The sequence below is a fragment of the Eptatretus burgeri genome, chromosome 1 (genome assembly GCF_056783735.1).
Source record: "Eptatretus burgeri isolate ZD-2024b chromosome 1, Ebu_testis_v1, whole genome shotgun sequence".
Taxonomy (NCBI): domain Eukaryota; kingdom Metazoa; phylum Chordata; class Myxini; order Myxiniformes; family Myxinidae; genus Eptatretus; species Eptatretus burgeri.
In genome coordinates, this window is record NC_140961.1 from 47,364,155 (window position 1) to 47,372,799 (window position 8,645).

Sequence of the window (8,645 nt, forward strand, 5' to 3'; positions counted from 1 at the left end):
GAAAACTCCACGAACGCCAGCAAAATGCAGAGCGCACACCAACCAACTTGCTCCTCCAAAAGAACTCTCGTTCCTCCTCCAAGAGACTTACTCAGAACCAACGACCGAACCCCTTCAGAACTCTCGAGACTCCTCTCCACAGAACTCTCCACTGAGGATGGTGTCGTAACTTTTATGGACCTCCCCGAACGTAGCGGGGGCTCGGTGGAACAGACGTCACTGTCTGCCCTGATTGGACGGGGCTCCCGTAGGTCCGCCCTTTCTGGGCGGGGTTTCGGCCATGCAGAGAAAACCCCGCCCCCACTCCACGTGTGCCCATCTCATCAAAAAGAAGTTACAAAGTTTGTGGAAGCCGAGAAGGAACTGCCAGAGATTCTGCCTCGGACAGCGAGTCGCCGGTTAGGCGAGTGAAACGCTTGTTTAGTGGTGTTGTCGGTTTGTTTGTTAGATGGTCTTAGATGGTTCGTTGGATGTAATAACCTACCTAAAAGAACATCGCAACGCACACCTTTGATTCTCCCACTAGACAAAAGGAAGCAACCTGTCTCACATGTACTTTACGGAATAACTGACCTTTGGGACATCTGTATGTTCGAATGCATATGGTTTCCAGATCCGTAACAATACACATACAGGGTGTCCCAAAAGTCACCTTGGGATTTAAAAATTAAACAACATTTCTGTTTTTTCGAAAAATGAAAATTATTTCAGGATAAAAATGTCGGTATGTTTTATCAAGTACATGTAAGGCTGTTTTTAGAAAGTGTAATTTGTCTCGATGTTTGTGTTGTCAGGTTTTTAGAACTAGTGAAACTTTTGTTATTCATTATACAGGGAAAAATTTTGTTGTTGATTGTGAAGGTGTGTCAAGGTATAAGTCAAAGCAAGTTATTTATCTTCTCACCTGTGGCGATTGTGGCTTGTAATATGTTGGTAAAACTTCACAATGTTTGCATCAACGTTTGAATGGGCATAGGTCTAGTGTGACTTCTGGTGTTAAGACAAATTTGTGTGATCATTTCAATGAGGTTGAGCATAATTTTAGTCGTTGTTCAATCCAATATTATCGACTCGATTGATGTTTTGATTTTGAAAATGAAGAGGATTGTCGTGCTGAGCTAGGACACAAAGAGGATTTTTGGATTAGGACCCTATGTGTGATCTATCATTTGGGCCAAAATGGTAGGGTACAATGTATGGGGTCTGTTTCTCAGGGTAATGTTAGTGGTAATGAGTATTAAGCTAATCTAATTCGAAGGAGACTTTGGGGTCATGGATTCCGTAAGAGGGGTTACTGCTCCAAGAGTTGGGATTTCAGATATAATTGAGAGGCTTAAATGTTTTTATGGTGGGAAACGTTTTCATGAGTTTTATGTTATTCTGAGATCATGTTCCAAGCATTTTTTGCTAGTATTTTACAGAATTTAGCAAATGCATATGACATGCTTTTTGGAAGAGGCTTTTTGTAACAGGGTTCTGAAAAGTCGGTCTCCTGTCGAAAGCGATGTGAGTGGTGAGATCTTGATTTGTGAGTTTTCTAGTCAGCAGGTGGATAAGCTTCAGCTGTATTCAATCTTTAGGGATTCTAGTATTGAGAAGTTATTGCCAGAAAAGGTTAGGAGGCGAACCCCATTGAAAGTGTGTTTCACTTTCACCATGACTGTGGGTCAATCATTTAGTTATGGTAAATGTCTTAAAACTCTTAGTATAGATGCAGTTAGGGATACTTTAGTAATGGACTGTGCATGTTCCTCTTCATCTTTTTGTTATGAACCATGTGGCCTGTGATTTCTGGGGATTTGAATATTATTAGTAATCGTGATATCAGGGATCTTATGAAAATGGGAGCCAAATATTGGGAACTAGTGATTCGGCCATGGAGTTGTATGACAACTTCTATTGTTGATTCTGTTTCTCAGTTTGTTAGTAAAATGTGTAAAAAGTTTAGGCTAGTTACAAATTAAATTATTGCAGTACATGGTATGATAGGGTTGTGGAAAATTTGGACAACATGATTACATGATTAAGTTTTTTTTTTTTTCTAGTTAAGGCTTTTTTTCCCAGGAAAGGTCAAGACCATTGTTGAGTAAGTTTAATGTTCATAAGGGTATTCAGGATATGCATGAGAAGTGTGTTATAGCTCCGGCAGATAAAGCAGCTAATAATTTTTTGGTAGTTTGTAAAAAGATTTACATGGAGGTTTTATTAAGGGAGTTAGGTATTGATCGAGTTACTTTCACAAGTACTGTATAGGAAATAGCACATATGTTCCATGTCAAAAGCCTCTCCAAGACGTTATAGCTGAGCATCAGGTAGTTTTGAGTAATAATTTTAACATCAAATGTAAAGAGGTAAATTTATGTATTCCCTGTTTTTTTCTGGATCCCTAAGGTTCACAAAAAAAAAAGAGTTTAGGTTTGTAGCGGGTGCGAGGCAATGTACTTTGAAACAATTCTCAATTACGGTTAGCTTGGGTTTACGAGTGGTTAGGCAGCAATTTAGGAAATGTTGTTGAGCGATATGCCTGGTGTTGGCTTAATGGTTAGGGTGGTGGGCTTGGGATCCTCGGATGCTGAGTTCAAATCCCACTCGGCTGTTCAATTAATACCAGGTGGGGTTGACTGCCTGTCATCCTTCTGAGGTCGGCAAAATGAGTGCCAGCATGCTGGTATCCTGTGTCGGAGTGGTGACCCGTTCAGGATTGTGTCCAATAGCCAAGGAGACTGCTTAGGCAGCACCAACGCTCTGCACAGAATATGGTCCTAATGGAATGGAATGTTTCGCAATTAGTAAGAATTTTGGTATTAACACTTTCTGGAGTATTAATTCTACTTTCGAGTTTTTTTTTTAAGATGAATTAGATTCCTCAATGTAAAATCTGTTGATGTTTTTGATTTTTCAACTTTGTATATAAATTTGGATTTAGTCATGGTTAAGGATGCACGCTTTGTGTTATTACCTCCACCACCGAAGGTGAAGGAGGTGATGTTTTCACCCGTTTCTGTCTGTTTGTGTACAGGATGTCTCAAAAAGTGGTGGACGGATCCGGATGAAATTTTGTGGACAGGTTCGGTGTGTGACAGGGACGAACTGGTGGGTGGGGTGGGGGGGGAAGGGGGAAAAGGATGGGTAAAGGAGGAGGTCAATGACAAGATCGAGGAGTATGTTTGCAGGTGTCAGCTGCCAGGGACCATATGGTATTTTACATTCATGTGTGTAGTTATTTCATATTGTACAGTTAGTTCATTGTATCCAGTTCAGTAGTTTACATTGTATGGATAGTTCATTATGTGCATGTAGTGAATGGTTAGTTATTCATTTTACAGGTAGTTTACTGTAAAAAATAGTTGTAGAGTTTGGTTACTCATATTGTGGGACACCAAGCAACAGCTTCCACACAGGTTGCCCAGCATGTTTCGGGTCATGTATAAAAATGTTGCACAGACCTTGTTACCTATAATTATGGCTGCAAGTTGAGACCCCCCCCCCAATGCCTCCATCCACAGAGCACGTGTGGTCACCCAATGATTCGATGAGCATGACAATGATGTTCTCCATACGTTATGGCCTTCTCAGTCACTAGATATGGACCCAATCAAACATTTTTGGGATATTCTGGAAGGATGCCTGAAACAGCGTTTTCTACCTCCATCAAATAGGTGAGCTGATTGACTTTCTCATGGAAGAATGATGCCACATCCCTCCTGTAGAATTCCAGACAATGGTGGACTCTATTCCACGGTGTATACAGGCCTCACGTGGTGGCCCAACACCCTATTAAATGACTTTACATTGGTGTTTCCAGGTTATTTTGCCCACTACCTGTATTTAGTGATCGGTGTAAACTTGTTCGTTGTACAGGTCATTCGTTAACTGACCTCATCTCTTTCAATATGTCCAATTCCTAAAATCTGCTATTCTGTTTTGTGTTTTTTTTTTGTTTTTTTTTTACCCAAATGTGCTGCTGTTTGAAATGTACCCAATTGACTCTATACAATTAGTATAACTTGGTAATAAAAAGATTGACTATGTTATGGTTGAATAAGTTGATACGAGAGAATTATTTTTTTTACAAAACACCAATTGTTCATCATCGAAATGACAAATCCTAACGGCGATGGAGATGTATTAACGAAATAACCATGCGTATCGTCCCCCAAGTCATCGTCGGTAACACAATGTACTCGAAATGCCATTTCTTCCCTGTGAAGTAAACATTCATAGCGGGTTATGTGAATCCTTACCTTGTCCAACGAAGCTGCAGAGCTGTGAGTGTGCACGTCCATCAGGCAGCGACCAACTGGATCCCAGACGGCGACCCTCCCGACCTTTTATTTCATGGCACCCCAGGAGATAAATGTCTCTTTCAGGGGTTGTTTGGGTCTAGGTACGGCCTTTTGTGCTGCTGTCAAAAGTTTAACCTCAAGGGCAAGGGTCTGCGGGGAGGGAGAGCTTGTGGACAGACAAAGCCAAGGTGGTTTGAGGAACGAGTCTGCGGAGTTGTATAGATTACACGACCACCGGCGGCCACCCGAAAACTGCCTGTCGTTTTGTGTACCTAGGTATCCACCTGCGAGGGAAATATTGCATTTGATCTGATTTTGTGATGGAGGTCGACAGTGCAATCTGCAGGGGGGGGGGGGGGAGGGTGCTGCCATTACAGTTATTGACCAGGAAAAGGCCAAATGAGGTTGTGTCACATTTGCATCACCTATACCTGTAATTTGGCAAGTGACCATTGTACACCACCCAAAAGCCATGCGGGTGTCTTTGCAAAAAGATACTTTGGGGTCATCATTGTTGTGATTACATAGGGAACAGCCGTCTTAACGCCCCTTGGAATGAGGGCATGCTTCATGCACACATACTCCATGATGCCGCACCGCACCCTCTGCTCACTGAGCATCGGAGGGAAGTTTGAGTCGAATCGGTTTAGCTCCAGCAATGGAAATCTCGAGTGCAAACTGCCGTCTGCCGAAGCCGTTTCTTGCCAAAGGGTTTGCCACTAGGTGGTTTGCCATTGCCTTCCTAGGGCATCAAGTTTAACGTCCATCTATGATGTGAGGGACAGCACACACATTGCTGAATCACCCTACCCTGCCCCTGCCTGTGGAACACCGGGATGACGGTTTATATAGCTGAGTCGGGATTCGAACTCAAGCTAGATAGCTTAGAGCCGAGTGAGCGCCATCCTGCCAGCTCTGGTTTTAAAGATAGTGGATACAATACACACAATTATAATTATCACACTTTCCTGCTGGAAAAATAACCAAAATACAATGAATGAACGGATTATTGGGCAGGTGTAATGCGTGCATCACAGGTACAGGGTGATTACAACTTCACCAGATGCAGGTGACCAAAAGACCATCGGCACTGACTTTAATAAAGCTCGAGCACCAATTTTGCGTTGCAGGTCTCAAGTTTATTTGGACACTCCATGAACAGCACCAGAGCCGGGACTAGGACGTTGCACACGATGGAACTGGACCAGACTACTGGTCGGGGGGCGGTAAGGGGGGTCGGGGGGGGATCGCCTGCTGGGTTTGCAGCCAAAGTTCATTGATGGCACGTGGCGGAAACACTTATTGAGAGTCGCGCACGGTCCATTGCAAGGGCACGGCACACGGCCATCTCGCCTTCCGACCGTCATTAACCTCACTCAGCACAGTCAGCTCTTTACACAACAAGCGTGCACCGACGTTTTAGCCAAATAGGTCATTCTCACCATTCCTCAAGGCTGATTCTTAAACGGCATGTAATGGGGTTAGGGTTAAACCTATTACTTATCCTCCTGGATGGGGGAACATTTACACAAATATACTTCTTCATGAATCCCCCCCCCAAAAAAAGCAAACATTGATGGATCCAGGATGCTTCTTTAAAAAAATTATAAATAAATAAAAGGTAAAACGGTCTTGACCCCATTTACCCACATTCAGTGAACCGTTTGTGTAAATGCCAAACGAATCGTTATTATTGATGAACAAAGATAACGTCAATGTTATCTTCTAGAATCTCGAGAATGGACCAACATCGACTTGTGAGACCAATTTGATTTCCTGCACCTAAGGTCTCTTGGTCTAGTTTAGGGTATGGGGTGGGTCTGCAGTGATGTCGTTCATGCTTTCTGACCTTGTGTCCTCAGTTCCTCCAAACCAACACACATCTCTACCAGGCAGGTGCAGAGAACACCCCCCATTTACTCCTGACATGAAATGGCTTTCCCATGTGATCAGTGTGACCACTCCTTGGCTTTTTTCACAAGATCTTGGCTATTCGTTGTTCACCTTGGCGTCTTGGTTTTCTATCATCATCGCTTTTCTGAAACCTTGTGAATTCTTGGCTTACCTTGGCATTTATGAAAATGAGGAGTGGTCACACTGCATGTGATATGGGTGGAATTCTGCATGAGGTCTTCCAGGTGTGTCTCTGTGCCTGCACCACTCATCCATCCAGGTTCCCCATTAGTGACTGGCTCTGCGGCTCATCTCCTGATCCACAGTCCAAATTCGTTTCGGATTAACTTGAGCCCTGGACGGATAAAGGTATGCCTTACCTGAGCAAGGTACTTGACACGTTTGCCAAAGTAGTTTGGCCTGGACTGACGGGATAGCTCATAGGTAGCAAATGCTCTCCTTTGAGCTGTCTAATTTGGATTTGATTCTCGACCCTGACGATAAGCTCACTTGATGGTCTTCGAGGGTAGTGTGTTGCATCAATGACTACACACCATCCTTTTGGATAGGACGGTAACTCGGCCACACCGGGTGCGGTGGCATTCCGGTGTGGACATGAGATCCCACTGTACTTCTTGAAAAGAGTACGCCATCGTGCACTGGTACCCTGGCCAAATTCCCTCTTGCCCTAAATTAATTGGGGGTCACTATCGATCAGTGACGTCACATCAATCACTTCATGAAATGATGCAAGCAGCATCCAGGTGCTGCATACGTGAGTACTCCGGCTTCACGCTCTTGTGCTGCTCGTTCGTTTCCAACAGTCAGTCGTTCTCAGAAATTTTGATTCGTGCTCGGACAATGCCCAGGTGTCCCTCACTGGAATAATCTCATTAAGGCCACGAAACATTAACAGCCAAACTTAGGAGCAGCAAATGAATGCAACGAAGAATGCCAACTCAACACGAGGGTGGGTGTACAAGTAAGGCCAGTTCTACGTTAAGTAGACCCATCCATAGATTATACACTCTCAGCACGGGTCGGCACAGAATGGGATCTCCTTTCAAACCGTCTGGAGAACAATGATGAAAGTGCCACCCAGGGGGACAAAATGATTGGGTAAGCATCCAAAACTATCCCATTTCTGCAAGTCCAGTCATGATGCCATCACAAATCCTCACCGAAAGCAAATTTGAAAGATGAAAAAAAACGTTCCACCAGGAATGACCCAATATCATATTTTGAGTTAAAAAAAGGTAGTTTTGACCTGTGACCCTAAGTCCCAACCACAGGGGGCATGAATTGGTGTCTAATTCAAAAAAAATCGTTACATATTTCATGAGTCCCCCAATGTTGATTGCATATATAAAGTTTCATTAAAAAAAGTTTTAAAATGTGCCCGTAATTGCATTTTTGGTGTTTTGACCTTTTGACCCTGCCACATCCTCTCGGATCTCAGGGTGTGGGGCCAAAACTGATACTCCTCTCGCACCTTCTTGCCATGTGGTGATCATAACGAACACATTTTGTGAATTTCTGCACAACAGTGTTGGAGATGGTGCGACGGACAGACAGAGACAGACAGACGAAGCCAGATTTCAATATCCCCCCGTTATTTTTCTTCACAAAGAATGGGGATAACCAGAACAGCACTTGGTAGAGTGCATACCTCCACCAGGCTGCACAGTTTATGTTTGTATCCCACCGATAGGCCACATCTGGATCCAGAACTGAACCAGAATCTAATCAGCTTGTTCTCGTCATCAACCCAACTCATCCACCAAGTTTTGTCATAATCCATCCGTAACGTTTTGAGATATCCTACTGTTATGGACACGGGGTTGGGGGTTACCACAGTGGGGGAGAGGGGAGGGTTGGCTTCCCCGGACTTGTCTGTCCGATTTCCGGTCCTGAGGCCTGCATTTTAAAAGACATCCTACAGCCCATTAACTGGTAGGCCTTTAGCATGTTATCCACGAATTCAACATACTGTTCAGCTCTGTCGTTCCCCAGAAAGTTCTGCACAACTAACACAAATGCTTCCCATACTGCAAACTCGAGTAGGTTCAGTTTAGTTTTGAACTTGGGATCGCACTTCAGTTCGCGGATCTGGGGCCCAACGAAAATGCCTGCTTCGAGTTTAGCATCAGTTTTCTCTGTGCCAAACTTCATCATCATCTGATCGAGCGAACTCGGGTGCCAAACCTCTCTGAGATATTGGAAGCCATTACTGTCGTGATCCAATGTCTTTACAAAGTTTTTTTTTTTTTAAACTAGTATGTGCCCGTTAAAATAAATAAATAAATAAATAAATAAATATTCAAACCGCGAGCTACAAACAACCACACAGGCAGTTTCTTCGCTCTCACGTGCCCGTACATGCGTGGCCCGGAAGTTCGCATATTATTCGCAGTTACGATTATTTGCAATTTAGTTTTAATACCCAAATATTCAATTAGCGCCAAC

At 43.6% G+C, this 8,645-nt stretch overlaps 1 long non-coding RNA gene across 1 annotated transcript in view; it reads left to right on the forward strand.

Moving 5' to 3' along the window:
- LOC147034414 (uncharacterized) overlaps positions 1-4,060 on the forward strand; it is a 27,104-nt gene extending 23,044 nt beyond the window's left edge. Inside the window, exons 2-3 of the long non-coding RNA XR_015058543.1 lie at positions 3,020-3,093; positions 3,507-4,060. This is a non-coding gene — a long non-coding RNA (uncharacterized LOC147034414). The remainder of the gene's footprint in view (positions 1-3,019; positions 3,094-3,506) is intronic.
- Positions 4,061-8,645: the final 4,585 nt, after the last annotated feature.